General features: G+C 35.8%; 1 long non-coding RNA gene across 1 annotated transcript in view; it reads right to left on the bottom strand.

Moving 5' to 3' along the window:
- Positions 1-24,118, bottom strand: part of LOC131669945 (uncharacterized) — a 132,195-nt gene extending 108,077 nt beyond the window's left edge. The window contains exon 1 of the long non-coding RNA XR_009302410.1: positions 23,985-24,118. This is a non-coding gene — a long non-coding RNA (uncharacterized LOC131669945). The remainder of the gene's footprint in view (positions 1-23,984) is intronic.
- Positions 24,119-26,326: the final 2,208 nt, after the last annotated feature.

Below are 26,326 nucleotides of genomic sequence, written 5' to 3'. Positions count from 1 at the left end.
AGGTTTCTTGAGTTTTGGGAACAAAAAAAAGTCGCAGGGGGCCAAATCCGTTGAATATTGTACCTGATTGTGGTTTTGTTTTTGGCCAAAAAGTTCGACACAAGCAACGATGAGTGAGCAGGTGCATTATCGTCATGCAAAATCCATGAATTATTTTTCTACAATTTCGGACGTTTTTTTCGTATTGCTTCTAGCAAACGGCGTATAACTTCAAGGTACTCTTTATTGACCGTACGACCTTGTAAGAATTCTTGATGTAACACGCCACTATAATCAAAGAAAACAGTGAGCAAAAACTTGACTTTTAATCGAACTTGATGTGAATTTTTCGGTCTTGGCTCTTCTAGAGTATTCCATTGGGACAATTGGGCTTTAGTTTCGACGTTGCAAGAGGAGTCAGCTACCGCGCGCCTTGGGCTGGTCTCTGCTCATTTTTTACTGGGTTCTTTCTCCGTAAAGAGGGCCGGCGCTGACTTTCACAGGTCGACGTTCGCTCTGGTTGGGGAGGATGATTTAAATAATCGTACACTTTAATTAACTAATATTACATATGGCGATCTCATTTATTGACGTCCTTTTCACAAACATTTGTTACAAAATTAATTCGCCGTGGCGAGCGCGCTAGCTCAGCCTTTCGCCACCAGAGTTCGCGGGATCACGCAAGCGAGATCGCTCAGAGTGCGCGATAAAATTACGCTTGACAAACTGGAATCTGCAAACGAGTGAGAGCTGGCGCGAGAGAGAATAATTTGGTATTGGACCCACCGAGTGCCGACGGTCCATCGGTAGAGAGGCGACGCCGGCGAAAGCGGAGACCCGCTGGAAACGGCCTGTTTCTCCCGCACGCTGGCCTCGCTAGCCACCTATAAGTGTAATAAAGGGAGCGCAAAAACCTATCCAACGTGCGGACGAAAACGCGAATGGCGGCTAGTAAAAATATCGGGGCAGGGACTCATTTCTCAGCAGCGGGTCTTCGGAGTGACGGCTCAAGTCGCCTCAGCAGCAATCCGGAGATGGCGAAGAATAATGAGGGGCTCGATCTCTTGCACACGCAAAATAGCGTCACTGCGTCGATACGCTAGCTGGGTTCGCGTACCCGATCGTGTTAGCTAAGTGGGAATGCAGGGATTTGAGATACAGGTCAACTCAATGACGGCAACTAATTATCGGAAAATTATCGTTTATTAAACCACTACGGTCAATTTCTTCGGGTCAGCCCAAGGTCGATTCTACTTTGAGTTTCGCGATCGGTCTTCGCGGTGAGTGCGGCTTGTCAAAGGTCGTTGGAGAAGCGAAGGTCGGGTGGTATTCTAGTAAATGCGCGAACAATTTGGCGATCGCGCGATGGTCAGGCGACACTCCCGTTCATCGGCAGCGATCTCGGTTACAGGTGGTCACAATGAGAAAAGAAGAAAGAAGGAGAAGTACTCACTCTTATTCCCTTGGTTGTTACTCTGCTACTATTGCTGCTACTAATGTGGCTATTAATGCTGTTACTAATGCTGCTCCTAATGCTGCTGCTAATCCTACCACTATTGCTACTATTAATGCTGCCACCAATGCTACTACTAATCCTACCACTATTGCTGCTGCTAATGCTGCTAATATAACTGCTTTGTTCACTGCCGCTATTGCTACTTTGTTCACTGCCACTATTGCTGCTTTGTTCACTGTCACTGCTTTACTCACTGCTATTTTGTTTCTCCAGGTCTCCGCGCGCAATTAGAGCTCAGTTAACACTGCCGCGGCTTTTCGCGGCGTCGCGTCGCGTCTCCTCGATTACCTCCCCTTCTAACCCGATCAACAGCGCCGTCTATTTTAATGTTCTAGCCCGCGCAATTTTACTACTGGCCGGTTTTTGGCGCCTAATTCCCCTATTTGTCGATCAGATAGCGTCGGTTTTACCCTATTTGTCAATCGATCCCTATTTTATTACCGATTGGTTGGTCAAGTCGCGCGCGTCGATCAGTTTCGCGTCGTTATTATCTATCTCTTTCCCGCACGCGCTCGTTAGCCCTACCAATTTCCCCTACATGAGTATCGGTATCGTCTATATTCGCTTACTTACACGCTCTACGTTATTCTCCCGCTCGCGTCCAATCGTTCTCCTATCAGTCATCTTACTTGCACACATACGCTTGGTTACCCCTCTCTCGGTCTAGCTCAAGCTTGCTAACAAGCGCGTCACAACATGGCCGTCACTCGGCTCACGCGTTAACATCGCGTCCCATTGCCGCCATTCTTGTCGCTTCCCGGGGCGCGTGAGGTCAATCGTGTATATGTGTGTGCATAAGTGTCCGGTTTAGTGTGTAGGAAACGGTGCGGTTCACGAGTATGAGTGTGTTTGGGGCTCCAGTAGTACCTGTTGTCGGCGTCTCGGATCAGCTGGTCTAGGCTACGACCTTCTTCGTTTCTGTCTTCCTGGGGGAGTATCGGTCCGGGTTGTGGTGCGCTAGTGGTTGTGCGCGGGCGTAGGGATCATGCGCGTCGATTTGGTAGATCCTGAGAAGTATATTTCCGCGAGGTCTCGGATATGCGCGCGTGTAAGCTAAACGGCATCAGCTGATCGGTCCACATCCTCTTGTCGGGAGAGGATTTCACGCGAACTTAGTAGGTCAAGTATTAACGTGATGACGCATCATCACACTGTAATCAACCACTTGGTATAAACACTATTGGTAGGATGCCTACAGAAATTACAAAATTTTTAGGCCTTAGTGATCCTCAATTATACACCGGTCATTCTTTCCGAAGAACTTCCGCAACTTTGCTTGTGGATGCTGGCGCTGATGTAACAACGCTGGAAAGACATGGTTTTGCTTCTAACTTAAGTACTTTGTTTTTAACGAAAAAATTCTAAAAGATGACATTTTAATATTTCGTATTTTCATTTCTAAATTACTGTCTTCACTGGTTGTAATATCTAATGCATTAAAAAAATCATTCATACGCTTCAAAATACTTTGAAAATACATTCTAATTGAATTTCAAATCAATTTTTAATAAAGTCTTTTAGTATTTCGAAATCTCGCATTTCTTATACGTACCTCCATCTTATACATATAGTTTTGAATAATTTGAGTTGTTTCCTCTGTTAATAGAAACAATAGTTTTTCAACTTTTATTTGAACATCTAAAATATGCCGAAAAGAAAAAGGGGTAATAATTTATCGGGTAGGAAAGATAAAAAAAACGAAAGGTTTCATCGAAAGTTGTGAAAAAGATAATGAAATGATTTATATCTCAGATGCTGATGATTCTATTGATTCAGACTCTGATAATTTTGAGAATGAAATTGTCAATGATGAAGAAGATTCTGGATCCGAACTCGTTCAAGCTAGATCATACAGCAAAATTTTTTAAACTTATAACAAATTACAAAAAAAATTAGAAGATGATCATAAATATTCCTGGGTTGATAGTGAACATAAATATAAAGATGATTTGATAAATAAATTGTTACTCAGTGAAAGTGAAAAGATCAATATAAATATCATCTTATTCTAACACAGAGCTCTTTGAACTATTATTTTCACCAGAATTGAAAAGTCATACGAGGGGGGTCAATAAGTCTTTACAAAGAGAAGGAAAAAAAAGTTTTGCGTATGTAATTTTTATTTATTTTTTAACATAATCTCCTTGAAGGTCGATACATTTTATTAAACGGCCTTCCAGATTTTTTAAGCCATCAGAAAAATATGGTTTCTGAAAACCCTCAAAATAGGCATTTGTTTCGGCGATGACTTCTTCATTCAACGTGAATCGTTGTCCGGCAAGCCATTTTTTGAGGTTAGGAAATAAAAAAAAGTCACTGGGAGCCAAATCAGGCAAATATGGTGGATGGTCAATTAATTAGAACTTTAAATCGTTTTATGATTTTTGCCATCGAAACTGCGTATGTGTGAACTCGAGCATTGTCTTGAAGAGAGGCATTTTTTTTTGTTCAAGTGAGGACGTTTTTCTCTGATTTTTTCTTTCAGCTAATCTAATAATAACTCATAATATTGTCCAGTGATCGTCTGGCCCTTTTCCAAGTAGCCGATGTAGATGACTCCATACGCATCCCAGAAAACCGTGGCCATAATCTTGCCAGCTGACTTTACTGTCTTTGCCTTCTTTAGGACTGGTTCTCCTGCGATAATCCATTGTTTGGACTGTACTTTGGTTTCAGAAGTGTAGTGTTGTACCCATGATTCGTCTACAGTTACGAGTCGACGCCAAAAGTCTTCCGGATTACGACGTATGCGTGGCAAAATAGCCTCAGAGGTGACCACGCGGGTTCGTTTGTTTTCAACAATGAGCAAACGCGGCACCCATCTTGCTGATATTTTTTTCATCCCCAATTTTTCATGTAAAATTGAAATGATTGTACCCTTTAATATCCCTCTGGCCTCAAATAATTCTCGCAATTTTAATCTTCTATCACTCAACATTATATCGTGGATTTTTTTGACCATTTCGGGCGTTCTCACTTCTACGGGGCGTTCTGAACGAGGTTCATCTTTTGTTGTTGTACGGCCGCGTTTAAATTCATTTACCCAGTTATAAACAGTCTTAAACACAGGGGCAGACTTGCCATGAACGGCGTTCAACTCAACTGTAATTTTTTTTGGTGTAAGGCCTTTCAAATGAAAATGTTATATCACCGCTCGAAACTCTATTTTTTTCATTTTTCAAATAAACCAATAACTTTTTGTTCAACCAACGCTCACAAAAAACGACTTAATGAATCGAGCTGAAACTTTGTACGATATCTAGTTAATAGTATTGCTTGTCGAACATCATTATTTAAGTGTGACGAGCGCCATCTCTTAGATTTTGTAAAGGCTTATTGACCCCCCTCGTATTATCTCAGCTACAAACTCGCACGGATTCAACCTTTCACCCAATCAACTTAGACTATTTATAAGAGTCATAATAATGTCAATATTCAATCAAAGTCATTCTCAACGTGATTTTTGGCCAACCAAATAAAATCCGCTTATAGAATGTAAACTAATTTCATCAGTAATATCTAGAAACGAATTTGACAGCATAAAGATTCATTTGAAATTTTGGAAATCTGAAAATCAAAATAACAATGATAGGATCCAGTGAGTACGAAAAATGTTGGTCATTTTCAATCAAAGTATTATGCAGTATGGATTTTTTTCAACTACATTGTCCGTGGACGAAATGATGTTAAAATTTTCAAATCTGTACCGAAGCAAGTTATACGAGCTAAGCCAATAAGATTTAGACTCAAAATGTGGTCTCTATGTGGTGCTAATGGTTTCATGCACTTCTGCAATATATATTGTGGAAAATACTTGGGAAATCCACTTTTGTCTAAAGTTTCTGCAGTAAGTCGGGTGGTTTCATCGATGCTCCAAAAGCTGCTTCACAATTTTTCAATAAAGAAACTCCACAATATCATGTTTATTTCGATAACTATTTTACTTTTCCGGACTTATTAGTTAATTTAAAAAGAATAGGATTTCAGGCTACGGGTACTATTAGAAAAGACCGAATGGGAGTATCAAATGAGATAAATAATAACGCTCCAAGAGAAACATTTATGGTTAAAAATGATAAAAACAGCGGAATAAATTTTATTATACTAATGGACTCGAAGTCAGTTTCCATTTTATTTTCTGCAGCAGGAGTAATACCGTTATCTACAGTATATCGTTACGATAAAAAAGAAAAACAAAAAATATATATATATATCTTTTCCAAACGCTTTTATTACTTATAACAAATATATGGGAGGCGTTGATACGAACACATGGCCAATATTGTAATCATCTTGCACATCTCCCATAAAATCAAACAAATAGACATGGGTAGTATTTATGCATCCAAGCATCTACCACAAATGCTGTTATTTTACTAAATACAGTGAATTCCTGTAATGGAAAAGCGAAAGTAGCTACAGAAGATTTCGCTTTGAGTATTTACCGAGAGTATTTGAAGGGCTCAAAACAGGGCCACGTAATACGAACGGATTAACACTGTAACGGGAATTGAGACCGCTACAATTTATTAATTAAACCGAGATCAAGTAATGGCTGGCACAAATGCAGCTCTTCGCGGGATTGCGTTCTGCTACGCAAGATCGGTCCGGTAGGTCAGATTGCCAACTGGCCCGCGGAGAGCGTCGTGGGTCAGGCAGCTTAAATCGTGAAAGTTGAGGGAAGCGATAGGAAGGAAAGGCTAATTCAAAAGAAAAGCCATGCAGTTTTAGTAGTATACAAATATATATAGTTTATGTACGAGTGAATGTATAGGGTGGTTCAGAGAGAGCGGTGAGATATGCAAAGTGAGAGAGAGATCCAAGGAACAGTCGATACTTACATTAATCGAAGCCTTCCAATTACGACTCGGCAAGATTGCAGAATTCGCCTAACTGTACAAGTATAGTCGCTTGTAGCGAAGGAGAGGAGGTATTGCACGCACAGTGCTTGTGTGTGTCATACTTTTCCGATTTAAGGGAGGCACAGCGTAATCAAACATTACCACCCTTCTCGCTGGGCACCAACAGGTTGGCATAGCCCACTGTCTTTCACTCCTTCGCTTTTAAACTTTTTTTTTTTGGAGATCCGGAAGTCAAGTTTGCTGCGACATCCCTGACGCACACAACGAGTCGGAACCTTTTTAATCTAAGGCGGCGACCTCCTCGAAAGGAGTACCGATCTTTTCAAGGTTCAACGCTCAAGGAGAGCGGAACTAAAGGCTTGACCCTCGGTTTGGGCGCGACGGGACTCTAGTTGCCCCGACGTCTGCTGCGTCGGAAGCACGCAGCATACAAATCTTACCAGATTTGCTTGACCTGGTACCACTACCCCGCAGAGGCCAACCCAAATTGGGATGTCAGAAGAGAGACTCAGCCAGGACGGCCAGAGGAAATTCCTAAGACGATCAACTAGCTAAGCCTCCCCTCCTGGGCTCGCGTTCGAAGATCATTCCACCCTGCGTTCCTGTATTAAGAGATTTCTCCCACGACTCACAGGTCCATCGCTTCGACGTACCGAGGCACGTCTTCCCATTGCGTTTCGGTCATCCCTGCTCACGCTGGTGGGTGTCCGTTATTCGAAAAGGTTGTGTCCTGATTTTTGCCCGAGTCTCGGATTTCGCTTTCTATGGAAGGCTTTTATGACTCGCTGATATTGATCTCTGCTCTTTCGATTAATATTTTCTGACTTGGGTCAGGGGCGGGGTCTCGCTTAGCCGACAAGGCGACTCCCCAGGCAGTTTTCAATATTCGTGCCAGTCATGCCACTCATTCGAATCAATTTCCGAGATCCAGGCTCAAATCAGGTATTTTAGCGTTCGAAATTAGCGTTCAAATTGTGTTTTCTCAAACAAAGGTGTCGGGCCTTACTCCCGGAGCTTGAGGCAAAGAACTTTGGGTCGCTGCTATGACCACGGCCGCGACTCTTTACTCACAATATAGTGGCACCTACCGATTGCCAGTCGATAGGGAGTAATTTCTTATCTACCCGAATTAAATTCGGATTGCCGGGATCATTGGTCCTCTGCAACTAGCTCCCGCGGCGGTCTCCCGTCCTCTAAGAGGGCGCGCGGTACCGCAATCCCAAGAGATTTCCCCTCAAGTGACTCCCGGATTTTGGCTTTTCTGGGCTCGAGTTGAGCTCTTGGAGTGTGGTAGACTCTGCGTTGAATGTTTGGGCGTTTACGGGCCGCACCTCACCACGTGCTGTCATGGTCCGTGTTGTATATTTTTGTTTGGCCGATTGGCCTTTTGCCCTAGAGGCGAGCGTTGTGTGTTTTGCCTACTGTTTCTTTACAGAAACAGCGTTTTCAGCCCCACCACATGAAGGTACACACATCCGCACTTGTGATTGCAAGTCTTCGTTCAAATATACATTCACTTCGGGTCGACTAGCCATTAGTTGCTTGTCGAGGGCAATCGGTGATGCATTTTGTACTTCAGCATTTGCATTTGCATATGCCCGTACAGAAAAGAGAAGTTTACGACGTTCTCTCCTAAAACAACGAATTGTTTGTTTGAGAAGTCTCCGTTCTCTATTGAGGAAGACAATTACTGTCCGCCGCTTTGACAAAAGATTTTTGCACAAAGTGACCTGGCCAACCGCAGGCTGGCCATATGGTGCACTATGTGCATCATCTATGTTTTTGCTAAGCGGATTATAATCGAGCTTCCTGAGAGCGTCGTGATCGCAACCGCCACTAACTTGTCACAGTCAAAAGTCACTCTCTTGCCACGAGGCGATTCACAAAGAAAAGTCAGACAAGTATACGCACGACCGAATGACTCTGCATGGCTCGCGAGCTATCGGTTAATTGCTGGCCCTTCATCACACGTCACGCGGCTCGTCATACATATCGCTATGCCTACACGCGCACGCGGTCTCTCTCTTCCGGCGCTCTCTCTCTCTCTTACCTTTTCCGCAGTCGTCGTCTGCTGCTGCTGAGGAGAAATATAATTCAAATAATGTAACATTATAGATATATAATATTCTTAATATTATCGCCGTATAGAGAGAGAGAGAGACATAACGAGCTATCGTCAAACTCGTTATAACACAAAAGACACCCTACAAATGAAAAATATAAAATAAGAATATTATGTTAGTTGTGACAAATGTTATTGTAAAGTATGCTGTGAAAATGTCCATTCTTAAAAATTACAACAAAATTATAAGTTTACGAAATTGAACAAAACATTTAAAAAAAAGTAACACATTAAAAAAAATAAACAGAAAAAACAAAAAATTCTTTGTGAACGTTACTTTCGCGTGGTGAGAATTGGGCAACATTCATTCCGAATGGCTAACAGCGTTTAGATAAATCTGTAAAAATCTAAAACAGTTATAGTAATCATTATTTAAGCTCGATTATGACATTTTGGAATTTTTTCATCGGAATCAAAGCACTTTACGAAATGATTACCAAGAAAAAAAGAAATTTAGAATTTCTTTTGTTCTTGCCGAGGAATACACCTAAATTTTTTTAAAGCGATTCAAGGAATTATGAAAATTTATCAAAAATTGACAATTTACAAAATTAAGAAAATTGCTCGTAACTTCTCGGAAAAATTCAAACGTATTCTTTAATCAGTTCTAAACACTTTTTCTTCTGAAGAATTTTTTTGTAAAGGGCTTCGTTTCAAATAAAAAAATTCATGAATGTTTTGACAAAAATTTTGCATTTTGGGCGCCATTTTGCAATTCCTAACTAGTCAAACTGACTTCGGCACCCTATATTCTTAAGACTCAGATATCGCGTCCACGCTGTAGGTCGGTTCCAAGTCGATTCCAAACCGGTAACTCTTTAAAAACTCAGTTTGAAATATAAAATTATCTTCAAAATTCGTTATTTTTTTGTTTTAAACAACATGTTATAACGGGGTTTTAGCTAACTCGTCGTTATAATCGAGAGGATAAATTAATTGACAGCTCGGCTTAACCAGTTACTGATGCCACGAGGCGGGTGCGTTGTAGCACGTGTGGCCAGGCCCTTCAATTAGCCACAATATCAGGCAGCCTCGTGGCCCGCGTAGAGCGTCGCAGGTAGCAGTGGCTGAAAAGCGCGAAAGGTAGCGACGGGCGCAGAGAATTCGCCAAGAATAAGGAGTGAGAGTTGGACGCAAAATTAGAGGAACACGGAGAATAAGGATAAAAATAATTTATATAAAGCATCCAAGGGAAAGCGTACAGAGTGGTAAATCGGCAAAGAGAGAGAGAAGCGGCAAGCCAGCAAGAGAGAGCTAAACGAGTCGGTACTTACAATGCGACGGCAACGGCCAGGCCCTCGGTACAACGGGTATCCGCTCGCCGGACGGCGTTCCCGGACGCAGGTTGCAGTGGTGAAGAAGCGCGGGACCGTCTAACGCTAGGTCCCAGCGCGCGCACACCACTCTGTCAAGTCGCCACACCACGGCACGCACTCGCAAAACAATTCCAGGCAATGCCAGGCCGAAAGTCCAAACACTCCAGTAAAGAGGACGAAGTCGAGGGACGCTAAATTGCGGCGATTGCCCAAGCAAAAAAAAGGACGGAAAAGCCCTTGCCTCGATGCGCGTCCAGACACGTGTCGTCCGCGTTACGTCTGCCAGTCAATTGCCGCGAGAGGCGTCCCCACTCTTTTATCGCACTTTTCGGCAGCGCGACCACACGCATACACGCATACATGCGAGCGCGACTCTCTCTGCTTGTACGCACGTGAGTAGACATGCCGGGCTCTCTCTCTTACCTTACACTTCGACGTTGTCGGCTGCTGCAGGCTGCTGTACAATATAATGTGAATTCAAATATAGTACAAGTATATAAATTGTGTACATGCATGCGTGGGAAGAGAGAGACATAACGAATGAATTAAATTCGTTATAATGTTTCTATAGAAAATGAAATTTTCCGATATTTGAATGATACCATCGAAAAGAGCACACTTCAAGCTATAAGAATGCAGTGTTGCGATTTTTTTTTGCCTCAAAATGTAGTAGCTATGAGGGCGGGAAGCAAGTGGTGCAAAACGTGTCCGACTAGGCGTTAATGGATTAACCCTTTTCCTCCCAAATAACACAAATTTTTTCTTAACTTTCATCCTCATATCTTTTAATGAAAAAATCGTATGAAAAATTTATCAAGCATCATATCATGTAGATTTTAACCTCCTCTTTCGAATGCCGTTGACAAAATTTACCTAAATTGTAAGCCGGAAACGTTATAGGCCGGTTTTTCGGAAAATTCACAAATTTTTCGCGTTTTTTTTCTAAAAAAAGTATATTTTGAAATGGAAAAAGTTTGCACACACCATTGGAAACACTGTTATCGGTGTTATAGATGTCTTTTCTTTCAAATGCCGTTGGATTTTTTCCGAAATTCAAAATGGCGAACACAAAATGGCGTTCGAAAGGAAAAATTTTTTTTTTAAACTTGACGAATTTTTTCCTCCAAAACTATCAAGTTTAGTGAAAAATTTCTAAGAACAAAAATATCTTAAAATTAGTCAAGAAATACTCTCAAATTTTTTCAGATTTTTTTACAGCGAATTTGGAAATTTCGATTTTCCGATTTTCCACGAATTCGAAAATTAACTCGGAAAATTCTGAAAAAAATTGAGAGTACTCCTTGGTAAATTTTAAGACTCTTTTGTTATTATGAATTTTTTTATTGAGTCAATAGTTTTTGAGTAAAAAATTAATCAATTTTATTCCTAGTATACATTTTTTTCAAATTGGTTTCACAAAATTTTTAAAAAATTTCAAGTCTAACAATTATTTTTTTTTGCTACCCTCGCTAAGAGTCGATTTTCCTGATCGCGACGCGATAGGACTTTAGGCGAGAGAGTTAATTATCGAATTCGTGGAAAATCGGAAAATTGAAATTTCCAAATTCGCTGTAAAAAAATCTGAAAAAATTTGAGAGTATTTCTTGACTAATTTTAAGATATTTTTGTTCTTAGAAATTTTTCACTAAAGTTGATAGTTTTGGAGAAAAAAATTCGTCAAGTTTAAAAAAAAATTTTTCCTTTCGAACGCCATTTTGTGTTCGCCATTTTGAATTTCGGAAAAAATCCAACGGCATTTGAAAGAAAAGACATCTATAACACCGATAACAGTGTTTTCAATGGTGTGTGCAAACTTTTTCCGTTTCAAAATATACTTTTTTTAGAAAAAAAAAACGCGAAAAATTTGTGAATTTTCCGGAAAACCGGCCTATAACGTTTCCGGCTTACAATTTAGGTAAATTTTGTCAACGGCATTCGAAAGAGGAGGTCAAAATCTACAAGATATGATGCTTGATAAATTTTTCATACGATTTTTTCATTAAAAGATATGAGGATGAAAGTTAAGAAAAAATTTGTGTTAATTGGGAGGAAAAGGGTTAAGGTGGCTTGAGCAATGGGTAATGTATCAAGTGGGGGCCTTTTGGGTGCATTATTAAGTTAAAGTCAAACGATAAAAATATTGCCGTCAAATCGTTTTACAAGCAAAATATTTTATAAAAATAGACAAAAAGCAATAAAAAATAATTTACTTATAAATTTTTTGTTGACCGGCGTGCTTCCGCCTTTCCATAGTACGTTACTGATATGAGACACTTGGCAACGCTGTTTTATTCGATGGTGTAGTATAGTGAAAAAACACATGACTGTTACTGTGTGAAGTATACTTCTAAACAATAAAAATGATTTATACTTTAAAAGGAAAAAAAAAACTGTTGGAAAAAAGAAGAGAAAGTTTATTTAAAATAATGAGAAAGACAAAGTTTTGCCAGAAAGAAAAAGGAATCATGAATCATTCAGGGAAAAAATTCTAGCTCAAAACATTTAGATGCAACAGAATTAATGACTATTTAGAACGCAGTCAATTATGTTTTTGTACTTGATAGATTATTAAAAAGATTCAAAGTGTTATCTTCTATTATAAAATTACAAACGCAAAGCGTCGAATACATAATGAAAGAAAAAGAGCGTAAGGAAAAAACAAAATATCATAAAAACTTTTTGTTAACTCTATGCAAAATTTCTAAAAATATGAAAAGCAAAATTTCGAAAGCAGGAATTATAAATTAATTTTTGATAAAGCCTATGAAAATGAGTTAGATGATTTGACAATTTTACTAGCTCAAATTATTTCCGGAAAGCCACGAGTGACAAGCAACAAAAAAATTATAAAGAAATTGTTTGCAGAGTTAACTAAAAATGCATAAATAAAATTCAATATTTATAATATTATCAATAAAAAAAAGTATTTTCATTAAATAATTTATTATGAACGTTAATTTACCTCTGATTTCGATACCAATATTATTATCTAAAAAATTGCATGGGAACTCATATTACCGTTTTATAACTAACCATTTTTTCATAAATGATAATTAAAATATGTAACTTCTTATTTCTTGATATAATACAAGAGACTGATTTTTTTATTCAAAAGCTATTTAGTAAAACGTAGCATATCATGCAAGTTCACAAATCGCGCCATTGTTATCTGCTAATTCTGGTACGATGTTGCCAAATCTCATGCATATGCACAATGGCTACTGATTAAAGGTTCGACTGAAATATTTTTCTCTTTATAAATTATTTTGTCTACAATTTTAACGTCAGCAGACGCTTATTTTGCGGTTATGCTATTATTAAATAAACATCTTGTAAGGATGTTTATTGGTGAATAAACATCTATTTATTATTATACTAAAATATATATTTAAATAGATTTATTAGCGCTTTTTATGACACTCTCATAAGACTCAATGTTAATTTTAATGAATATCAATTGTTAATTTCTTTAGTATTTCAACGAGAACCGAACTTTTTATTGAGAGCGTTAAAAAGTATGTGAATTATTGTATGTTTACCTGCAAAATTAAATTAAACAATGTTTTTATTGAATATTGCTGAAGCCACCTTAAGAAGGAAAAACATGCACGATAGCAAAAACGCATATTTTTTATTAGCCCATCATCTGTTTTTAAAAATGTAGACTAAATATATTTGTGCTCCATAATTTCAACACTATTAAATTAAAATTCACTCGCTCCATTGTAGATCATTATTTAAATAGTAACAGAGCGAAAAAAAATATGAAAAATTCAAGGAAACATGATTATATTTATTACGCGTACATATTCAAACCCACTTTGAAATGAAGTAAGTGTTAATTACAGCCTTCAATGTACGTAAACTAAAAGTGATGTCAAATTCATTGTATGGTCTTTTGAATATACATTAATATCGATCGAATACTTTGAGCTCTAGCAACCTGCAACCGTATATAACAAAATACACTAAAAAAATTGGTACATAGTTATAGGCAAATTTTTTATTAAAAAAAATACTAAATATTTATTAATTTTCAAAATTGATCATTTGCACTCAGTTGATTAGAATTATGGTTTTATCGTTTCATTATTGTTGAATGGAAAGTAAAGTAGCAGTTAATTTTACGAATTTTCTCCAACGTTTTTCATCCTTGTGTATGATACATAATAAAAAAAAGTTTGTTCGGAAGTGCTAGATTAAAAAAAAAATTTCAATTTTACGTGTCTACAAAGCGCACATATTAGCGGATTTCGTCACATAACCTTAACGTGCAATAAATATTTTTTTGTAATTTGACTTCACTGGTTTTTTTACTTACTATTTCACATGATTTACTAACATATTCTTTGAAAATAAGTTGAAAATCATGAAAAAATTAATAAAACGTGTAAAAAACGTTAATAACGTTTGGTGCGTTGCTTTAAAATGTTGCATTACATTGGATTTTATATTCTAATAGCTAAAGAAATGTATACTAAAAATTTCAAACATGTGCTCAAGATTTTCATAAGACAACGTATGAGAGAAACTTTTTCGTTCCAAAAAGTAAATCGGCTAACCTGTTTCTTATTAAGTTCGAACGTAGTAATAATCGAAATTAACATTTATTATAGACACTTGCTTGCTGTTGATTATATTCTAAAAACCGATTTTGAAAACCGTCTCTGAAGCCAGCTCGCACGACAGTTTTGCTTTTTTTGAAAATTTGTGTGAGGGGGAGGGTATGAGTATATAAATTATACTGTATAAATTATACTATAGGTAGGCGAATTTGTTCAGTCATTTTTCAGAACACAACGTATGCTTAAATGCCAGTAAATAATATATGAGCAATGATAAAAATCGACAAAACTTTATTCAAAATAAAGCATGGAATTGGCGAAAGTTTGCAGAGTATGAAAAGAAGCACAATTTGACCGACCGTCACTCGACAGGGTGAGGAGCAGAAAAGAAGAAAATGTTGCGAGGTCAAGTCCTCAGAGTCGAGTGTGGCCGCGGCGAAGCGAAAAAGGGATGCTGGACTACAAGGCGCGTGTGCGGCTATCGATCAAGCCCGTATACACCCTCAGCGGTCTCCTCGGAAATTCTCATCCCCTTCAGTTGAAGCGAATTTACCTAACGTAAGCGCTCTCCCTTCTCTCCCCTTTCTCACTCTTTTTTTAACCATCTACGTCTCTCCGTCTTCCTGCTCTCTCTCTCCCTCTACCTCTTTGCCGCTGCCCATCGAACTTTTCACGCTGTGTCCATTTCGGGCGCATATATATGTGTATATGTGTATGTACGCACGTGCGCGTGTGTGTATATGTATATATGTCTTACGTTTGCCATCTCCTTCTAACCCATGTAGTTTTACTCATTCACTCGGTCCTCATGCCGAGAGCAGTAGCCGAAGCGGATACCCCGTGCACGCGTATGGCTCAGGCAACGAAGGCAGCTGGGCAGAGGGGGTGCCGGCGACACTAGTACTGGCCACGCGCCCCGAAGCTAGCGAGGGAGAGAGAAAGCTTGTTACAGACGTGACGGACCCTCCGAGCGTACCTTACAGCGACGAGATGAGTGCGAGGCAAAGGGGAGATATGCTTTTAGAGCTTAGAATATTCACGAGCCGAGGCTTCTCGGACAACCTAAGCATATATCCACGCACTTGACGCCGCACCATCTCGCTTTATTCAGCTCTATACCGTTCCGCTTCACACTAGCCTGTAAGCTATACAACCATAGCCAATGACTACCTACTAACCAACGGCTCTCTCTCTCTCTCTCTCTCTTTCTTTATCTCATTCGCTCGTTTCACGCTACCTTTTTGGTAACGTATCTCATCTCATCTTGTACTATATCGATTGCCTTCTCTTTCCGTCTCATTTTCTTTTTCGGCAATAACGTACAATAATACTTTCTGCGGATTTTCTTACACAGACTGTTGTTTGTCTATCAAGTTTACTAAAAGTTTATTTAAAAAAATAAAATTATTTCAACTTTTTATCTTATTTGAAATATCAAATGTACAATTCGTTTTTTCCCGCTTTTGACCGACGCATGCGCAAAAGTGAGAAAAGCGAAATTTTTTTCTTGAAGGAGGAAATTATTCAATTAAGTAAAGTAGTCTAATAACCTATGGAAGGTTGTATTTTTTCAAATCGGCTTTTATTAAATTTAAAATAACCTTTCAATTAATAAATTTTATAGTATACAGCTTTAGTTATAATGCTTCTTAACAGAGCATCAAGCAATTACGTCACCGAAATTCTTAAGTTGAAAGGGTCCGCAGTATCGTAGCGTTTCTTATTAGGTTCTCAATGTCGATTCCGCGTATTAAAAGGCGCTTGTGATTATTTTGTGGTAATTTCAATAGTTATACATTCAATGCGGAAAATGTTATTTCTTGTAATCTTTAGTTTCTGATGGATTTTCTGAAATACGATATGTAATTTCTTTTTTCCAGAAAAAACCAATAACCTCAAAAATGATGAAATCTGTAACTTTCATTGAAGAAAGTCTGTTACAAATTTTGTAAAATCTAATCTTTTTTTTTTCGTATTGTTCGTTCATGTTCTAAGAATACGTATATCACTTTAATAGTCTTAATATTGATCAGAAAAAATTAGCTCTATACTTTATGATGTCACTTAAAAGGTCAAGTTTTTATCTATAAAATATTAATGTCCTATTGCTTAACTTCTCAATCAAGACATTACGAATTATTAATTTCTAAAGCTTTCTTCTGATGCTTGTAAAAGTGTACAAAAGTAAAAATGAAATATCTTATCATTTTTTACGACTACATAAGGAATAGTACTAGTGTTGGTTTTAGCACATTTTGATCCATTAAGATTAGTTTAAAGGCAAAAGGTGATTGAACATTTTTTTTCAATTACCGAAACTAAGCTATGCTTCAATCAAGTTGTTAATAAAATGGCAACATTCCAGAAACATATGTTTTCGAATAAGCTCACTTACATTGAAATTGATCGAACCATTCTGGAGATATGTGTAAATTTACATTTAAAAAAATGAAGATGAATACAGAATTTTCGTCTCCTAGAAGTAGGAAGAATATGTAGTGTCTTTAGTTTAGACAGTTATAATATTTGGCTGAAAACGAATTATCCAATGTACGAAACATTGTTTCAATCAATTTAATAGAATATATCTTTAGTAGTAGCGCTTTAAATCTTATAATTCCATCAAGTGGATTATACACAGATTGTTATGTAGACAATCGCTGTGGCGGTACCTTTATAGTAAATTAATCTGTTTTTTTAACTACATATACTGTACCGATTTAAAAAATATTTATTCAAAAGATGTTTTTTTCTACAGTTAACTTTACCTCGAAAAAAAAATTTAATGGAAAATATTTAATGTTTAGAAATTGTAATCACTATTACGAAAAATTTAGTCGTTATTAAAGGTAGAAGTAAATAAACGCTAGTTATAATTTTAGAGTAATAACGGAAAATCAAAATAAATTTTAAAAGTGAATATCTATTATTAAGGGGTGGGAGGATGGCAAGTTCGTTTCATACAGATATTGATTCTGCACAATTTGATTCTGTACGACTTTTTAAATTTTAATTATTTAACATGACGGTTTTTTACATGAAAAAACAAAATATTATTTATTAGAAAAGCAGATACTCTTAAAGGTGTAAACTTTTACCAGAAAATTCAATTGGAAAATAACTATTCGAAAGTATTCTACATAAAATATTTTTCCAGGAATAAATGAACATATAAAAGAATTACATGTGGAAGATTCATCTGTTATTTAGAAAATTGTAAATGTACATTATGCCTGGTAGAAAATTTTATAATAATTAATTTTTTGTTAATTTCACTCTCAAAAATATAATATCAGATAATATTTCAATTTTTAAGAAAATAGTATTTAATTTTTTCCGATAGCAAAGCATTGAAACGTCAAATAAAATCGTTATCCCCAGATTGAGCCCGGAAAATGCTCGAAATAAAAAAAAAATAGTTAGCAATTTATTTGAATTGATCCTTGCGTTTATATTCAATGAATAAATTGTCACTGTCACATTAAAAAAAAAGATTATCAAAATTATTATATTAAAAATAAATAGAGCACAAATTTTTGTTACGGTATCATCACAAGATTGATATTTTGTAAACCTTGAAATCTGAAAAATTGTTCCCCGTTTGAAGAAATTTCCTCCGATATAAATTAATTGAATAATAAATTATTAATTAAATAATAAATTATTTCTTATAAAAAATTACAATAATGTAAATTAATATAAGAAATGTGCCTTGCGCGAGCACAATAATGTCGCCTTACTTAAAAATTCACCAGAGTTTGATTTATTCAGATAATACAACAGAAAATTTCAAAAATATTTTATATCGTTCTCGATTTATTATTAAATCCCACGATGATAACAAACTGTTGAAATTTCAGCGGCACACGATAAAAGTAATCTGTACTCTGAAGAAGAGTCACGTATCGATTTAATGCATTGAATCCGAATTCGAGCTCGAAATTGCGTAAACACCCTCAACATTTTGTCATTTAATACCGTACTTTCAAACGAAGATTTTTCTATTTTTCATTGGGGTAACGAAGGCTTCCTTGATTAAAATAAGGAATTTTATACGGTGTATGCGTAATTCCGACCTGGAGTTTGGATTCTGTGCTTCAATATAATATAAATAGACGGATCTTATGAAAATTACAGATCTACTTTTGGTCGATGTTCTCGATGAAAAAGATGGCTTTTTATTATCTAATGTTCGAAAAAGTTTAATTAAAACGGAAAACTCATTTCACTTTTTCTATATATGTTTAAGAAGAAATGCTGATAATACTAGTTAAGTTTAGCTTAAAAATGATCATAGAGTATATTTTTTGAAAATAAATCAACAAAATAAATTTATAGAAAATGTCATTGAAAACGTCATTTGAAAAGTGTAACATTGTACAGAGAATGAGGGGGGGGGGGACAAACAGATAGACAGAAGGAACATTATTTGGACCATCGCCTGCTGCGTAGAGAGCGCGCATCTTTAGTGGGAGAACGAACAATGGGACCACGACTTTCACAATCAGTGACAACTGTCAGTGACGGTTTTACAATCGCTAGAAATCCTGCGCTGCGCTTTAAATATATGATGTTTCGGACAAGATGGTCCTCCCTTCCCTCTGTCCTTCGTTCTTTCTTTCTTCTATTCGAACAACAAGAGAGATTAAACTACGAACCATGAAGAATTATGAAACGTTCTGCACGAAAATTCTCTTGGCTTCAAAAGTTGAACTACGCTTCCTAGTCCAAAGTAATTATATAAAGTAAATTTCTTTGAGAAAATGATTAAGGTATATTTTGATATGCTGCATAAAATGAGTGTAAACCTAATTTTCTTAAAAATTAACAGGATTACGTTCAAATAAAAAGTAATTATTTAGAATTCATTTTTTTGAAAAATTGTTAGTACATAATTCAGTTGACATTTTACTATAATATCTTAGTCTTTCTATTGTAACAATCGAGTAACAGATGTCATTTTTAGTTTAATAAATATGTGAATTATGATTTTTATTAAATAATCTGTACATAGAATGATTTATTCCAAATTACTTGAAGCCGAATCGCGTAATATACATGACGTCAATGACGTTATGGTACGTATGTACGTGGTATCGTAAAATGCACCGCTTATATAAGACAAAGTGGATTAATCAACGATATTTATTACGTTTAAATTGGCTCCTTTTCTTATTTTACTTTTAGTTAATTAATTAAAATTCAAAATATTATCAAAAATATATAAAAAAATTATATTATTTAAAACTGAAAACATATTATTTCCTCAATTTAATTTTAGTCTGCAACGGCATAATTTGTTAAAATTGTATTTGCAAAAAAAAAGTTTTTGTCATAAAAAAATCAGTCAGTATATAAAGGAGAATCATTAGATTACTTTTTTATACGTACATTTATGTTAGTTTTTTTCTAATCATTAAGTTACTGTTTGATGAAAAATTGTTTAGAACATTTTAAAAAATGAATTTTTAAGGTAAATTTAAAAAAGAACAATTTCAGAAGTTTGTTTTCTCAAGTACCCGCTACTTTACAGAATCTTCTGGCAGTAGTCCTCTTGAGACAGGTAAACGAATCTTTGCGTTAGAAAACTGGCTTAATGCACACTGCGAGTAAGCACCCCCATAGAATTGTTCCTGAACTCTCTGGTGGTGAGAGAATGCATATAAACAATTGTTTTCTATTCGGCCTCATTCATTCTTACCCTTCTTCAAGCATTGTACAATGTAGAATAGAAAACATTTAAAGTAAAGATAAAAAATATGTCAACTGCTCTGGCAGAGTGTTTCTTTAGAGAGTGAAATGAACATGAGATATTATATTATACTTTTACATAATTTTACGATAAAAACAAATATATTCGTAAATACTATATGTATATTTGCTAATTTATTATTAATAGTCGTTTTTGTTAAGCTTTTATCGATTTCGATGCACGTGAAGTGAAGTTCAAGTACTCTACTGATTTACCAACTTTTATTCTATTATAAAAGTAAGTTTTTTCGATCTGACAAAGAAAAATTCAAACGAATATCTAAAATTTTATACCTTAAAGAACGTTTTCAAGACTGTATCAATTAAACTGTAATTTTTATCACAAGGCGGATAGCACTTCAAACTATCTTCTAGTCAATAGAAGCAACGTTATTGATTACGTTAGTGAAATAATAAATGTATACCAGAGGCCAGAATCGCTATTGTACTGTATTGTGATGGTCTCATGTACTCTCGTTCCTTTGTGGCTATTTCGTGCTGACTGGTTAATGTAATATTCACGTTTTCGTCAAGTGTCGCGGTCAAGTACGCATGCGAGTAGGTATGAACTAGCCATGAAGCCTGGCTGCATCCGATCCTGTATACAATAAGATAGGTAATCAGGATTCTCCTGAAAGTGTTTCATCGTCTTTATAGTCTCCATGTGTATTATATTGATGTATCCAGAAGTAAAATCGAAAATCTATATTACTATCTTTCATTCAAAAATAGTTTTAATTTAATTTATGCAATTTTAAGTAAGTTATTTAAAAATATTGTATTGTCGTTATCTGGGACAACTTTTTGTCACAGGTTTTGTCTCAGGTGGAGTATTGTAAATATGGTGATGTAACGCAATGTACATAACCTGCATATTAATTACATACTTTGTTTAGTTTGTAAAAATGGTCTGAAATACTAAAAATGTCAATATAGGTCTGAATACTAAAAATATCAATACGTAAATATAGTAAAATATCATAAGCCGATATCATTAATGTAGGTATATATGTTCAACCTACAAATGCGCGTCTTAAGACGCAGACTCGATCAGCTGCTTGTATGTAAGATCTGCTAATTTATAATTATTGATCAAAAATGTATCAGAGACCAACATCTGCGATTTACCAGATGCTCAATTGTAAACACTCGTGTCTACTTCATTCAGTTTATATGATCCTGGTACCCCTGTCCACCATAATTTTCTAATCAAGAGAGAGTGAAACTTACATGCGAATAAGCTGTCGCTAATACATAAAGCCTAAAAACTATTTTAAAATAAATTTTGTATTTACAAACAAGTAAAAGTTATAATATAACAATTTCTATTATAATTAGCAAGTGACATTTTAGCATGTTCTACGATAAAATTCATTACAATATTATTATAAAACCGATATAATTAAAAATCGTCATTATAATACAAAATGTTAAATTACAATTTTTATTTGCATGCAAATAAAAAATTGATTTTAAAATAATCTCTAGGATCGAGGCATTAATGGTAGCCTACTCGCGTGAGTTTTATTTTTTGAGAAAAATGTGGCGGTCAGGAGGAAAGGGAGATTAATTTGCATGTTAAAGAATGGTAAATGTAAGGAAAGGGGTGTTTGGTGAAATTCGAGTGAAATAAAAGCTTAATTTACTCAAATATTTATCAGTGCAGACAACTGAAATCAGCGACGAGTCGATAGAAGATCAATTGGTTAGGAGCAATCCAAAGCTTCAGTGTCTGTGGCAGTAGCAGCAGCATTGTGGCGCGGAGGAAGCGCGCACATATTCCTGGCATAATCGCCTTGGAATTTAATCTGGCATGGCTTCTCTGGTACGTGGAGTGCATAGTTTATTCGTCTCGTAGGGAGCTCAGTTCAGTTAAAACCCCCTCTTTCCACTTACCCACCATTGCTCCAACCCATCGCCATCTCATTCCATCCCTTTCCATTTTGCCTCTCATCTAATCGCACGCGGCTATAGATTCAGTAGACGTGTCATAGAACTTGAAGCGAATAGCAAAACTGATGTGAATATTTTATAAGAGAGTATACAGCTATATAGGTGTTATCACTTTCATCGTCGACGAAGACGTCGTTTGTTGCGCGGTTTGGACAGTAATGAGTGTGTTGTAGTAGTATAATGCAAAATCATCGAGCGAAATGTAGCTCATTCCCCATTGATAGCTTCCAATAGCACAATAGTGAAATATTATTTCATGTATGCAATTGCGGTTGCAAGCAATAAAAAAAATTAATGGACTTTCATAATTTCCTTTCTTGATTTTTAGTAACTACAGCAAGAAGATCAGCTCTTAGTTTCAATTTGCTTGGCAAAAAACAGAGAAGTTGATTCATCTTTTATCTAATGACTAGAAAATATATAAGTAAGGCGTTCTCTTATTATTTCAGCAATCACCATTGTGGTACTGCACCACTGCAGCGCGAATTCGTCCACCTAGTCCGATGATTTAGTTGCACTTATCGTAGCGGCCTTGGCGCCTGACGACTCTCATCTGTGCACCTATGCGTGCCGAGTAATTCAATTGAATGACGATTCTAAATAGGCTTCCTCTCGCACACCTTTCTCTTCTCCGCATCACAAGAGCAAGGAAATTGAATATCGAAAAATTATACGGAGAATGACGAGGAACATCTTTAAATGTGTAATAAAAAGAGCTTGCCTGTTTGAGTTTTTCCATAGAAATTCACCCAGGATAAGTGCTTTGAAGTTAGGCATTTTCTTCTTTAATAAAGTAGTAAGAATCTTCCAGGCCAGCCTGACACTTATTAGCAGCATAATTGTCTATCTGACCACTTCTTTGATGCACTAAAGGCGTACTATACGTAAAACTCTACCTCTAGGCAAGCCCGACAATAGGTACTCGTGAACACCGAAGATAAAGTGCATATACGAGATGGCTTTTTCTTGCAGATAGCAGTGGTCGCTAAGTGAGCAGAAAACTTTTCTCAGTTGAAATTTATCCGTCATAGAGCATAAATGACTATAAGAGAAATAGCTGGATAAAAAGATAATTTTGAGTGCTGAATACTATACATTGAAAATATTAATCACTAATTTTAACCAAACGAAATTCGCTAATGTACGTCAAAATAAACATCGAACGAGGTATACTTTAAATTTCCAACTTGTTTTAAATTAAACAGCTGATTTGAGAGTCTAGAAAATAAAATAAACTAATATAGTGTGTTTGACAATTGACTGACAATAAATCGTCAAATTTATCTAGGATATGCAGGTGATAAAACGCAATGAGCCAAGCTATTTTCTTTGGAGCTCATGCTAAACAGATTTCTGCAAGCTGTACAAGCTGTAAATAGCTCGGGAATTTTCATTGTTCTGTAAGCTAGCACAGCGGGGAGCTGCAGGGAGTTTTAATGACTTACGACCCTAGAAATCTGTACAAGACTATCTTGCTGCCGGATCTGTGCGCTGAAGGAAATCTGCTAGAATAGAGACAGATAGAGAAAGGGAGAGGGAGAGGGAGAGGGAGAGGGAGAGGGAGAGGGAGGGAGAGAGAGAGAGCAGCGGCAGTCCAAAATCGTGAAATTACTGTTATTACTGTGTAAGTGTCTCGTACTGCCGCACAGCTTTGCGTTTAGTTTATGCCTACTCACATGTACTCGCTTTTGTAATTCTTGATCGGCGAAACAACAGGTTAGTTTTTCCAAGAGTCAGTCATGCAACTAGCCCTCGTAATAGTCGCAGTTAAGATTGTCGATGCATATATACACACACACACACATACACATACCGATTGTTCAATCAATAGCAGTGGCATTAATAAATCAATTATGAAAGGTGCTGTAAGTGTGCTTATTTGCGGGCCATATGATACGTCCCAAAAAAAAGTCGACTTACATTCTTAAGTATTTAGGCGTCAGCTGATCCACGTGCGGTTGGCCTGGCTTTGCAGCTCGAGCACTGTAGATGACTGCAACTAACCAGCATGAAGATATTTACTGTCGATAATACTGTCGATAATCTTGTGCTGATTGCTCAAACTTTTATTACTTTAGTGCGCGTACTTTACTGTTATATTGTGCATCGAGCTGACCAGCTCTCCCTGGCCTGCGTGTCCGTGGAATTACTTGCAAGAGTAACAGCCGAATAGCTATCACTTCGGGTTTAAACACGCGCGTACTCATGCGATGGTCCGTACTACTTAAATATTTACGAGAACTTGTAAAAGGTTTTCTTTTGTCATGAGGACAAACTATATCTAGACGGGCCGGGTTGTATATCTCGTACACTATTACAGACTTGACAGCGTTTTTGGACCTAGAGTGGTAGTATTTAAGACGATTTTTAAGCAACTCTTCACTTATAGTCTGTATAAACTGTATATAATAATAATAAACACAACAATGAATAATCAATGGCTATTGATTTTTGGTATGCTTTCTTTTAACCATATTAACTTGATTACAAAATAATATTATAGTTATTTCGCGTACTTAACATTTATAGAGAAATTTCAAATGTCTAAATTTATGATATGCACATTAATAAGAAGTTAATTTTTTTAAAACATCTTATGTATGTTTTCTAAACTATAAATACTAGATTATTTCAAAATTATAATTAATGTACCGTAAAGGGCGTTCTATTGTAACAGTCAATTTGGAAAGTTTACTTTCGTGAAAATCTTCGGTTATCAGCATTATTTTCATTTAAAAACCTTTCGAAGATACAGTCATCAGTCATTAGTCATACATATAAAGTCATTGGAATATGATTAAACTCCATAAAAATAGTGAGAAAACCTATGAAATTATAGTATGTCATAAATTTTTGCGCTGACTATTTACATACTATTAGTGTAGCAAGAAAAATCTTCAAAGCTATATTTCTTTCTAATTCAGCGACATCCAGCATTGTGAGTGGTTAATGCTAAAGAATTTCGCGAAATTTTTAATTTCCGTATATTTTTTAAATATTTGTATTATATATCAATGAGTGTGAGATTTATGTCAGCAGTAAATTTAATTTATCAATAATTAACATGGATAATAACTTACAAGAATGTAAATATGCCCTACTTTGATACCATCTTTGATACTAAAATTAATATGGTCGACTTAAAATTACGTCTCTCTCTCTCTCTCTCTCTCTCTCTCTCTCTCTCTCTTCTCTCTCTCTCTCTCTCTCTCTCTCGGGCATAGTAATTTTTTAATAGATTAGTAATAATTTCTCTAGGCTCACTTATTCAACTGAATAGTCAGATTGGATATCAATCAATATTCCTGGCTCAAAATTCAGAATAATGAGAAATTCAAATATTTTTTTAATCAATTTTTTCTACCACAAAACATATCAATATCGAAATCTTTTAACTTTTAATTTTTTGATTTTTTAATTTTGATTTTAAAAATTTTTTTTTTTTTCAGTTTTTAGTTTATGTTATAAAATTTATCAAAGAACACTCAAATTTGTTCGAATTTTTTGGAGAAAATTGTTGATTTTCAAAAAGAAGTTAAAACGAATGAAAAGAATTCGCACAATGTTTGATAATATTTTGCATAAAAACTATAGGTTTTAGGAAAAAATTTATAAAAACAAAAAGTCTTAGAATTAGCCACAAATACTCTAGGAATTTTTCAGATATTTTTGATAATTTTTTTTAGAAATATTAATTTGGTGGTGTTTTGAAAAATCGAAAATTTTCTCCAGAAAATTTCAATAAATTTGAGAGTATTCCTTGATCAATTTTAAGACGTAAGTATCAATAATTGAATAATAAGACGCTAAAATCAGTGTTTGTCTTTTTTAGTTACATAAATATTTTTAAAAATCATCAAAACCTAAGGAATAGAAGTCGACATATCGACATATAAAGTACACGCAAGAAAATGTAATAGCGAATACTTATAATAGATTGGTAAGTATTAATAATTAAATAATAAGACGCTGAAACCAGTGTTTGTCTTGTTTCGCTATATCGATTTTTAAAAAAATTATTAAAATCTAAGGAATAGAAGTATCGACAGATAAAGAGCGCGCAAAAAAGTGTAATAGTTAATACTTATAATAGGTTAGTAAATATTAATAATTATAATAAATAAATATTAATAATAATAAGACGCTGAAATCAGTGTTTGTCTTGTTTCGATATATCAATTTAAAAAAATCATAAAAATCTGTGGAATATAAGCCGGGATATCGATAGATAAAGAGTACGCATTGATTTTGAAAAAGCTATT

Source organism: Phymastichus coffea, unplaced genomic scaffold (assembly GCF_024137745.1).
Source record: "Phymastichus coffea isolate CEN01 unplaced genomic scaffold, Cenicafe_Pcof_1.1 PCOF00008, whole genome shotgun sequence".
Classification (NCBI taxonomy): Eukaryota; Metazoa; Arthropoda; class Insecta; order Hymenoptera; family Eulophidae; genus Phymastichus; species Phymastichus coffea.
This window is presented reverse-complemented; position numbering and strand designations above follow the sequence as displayed.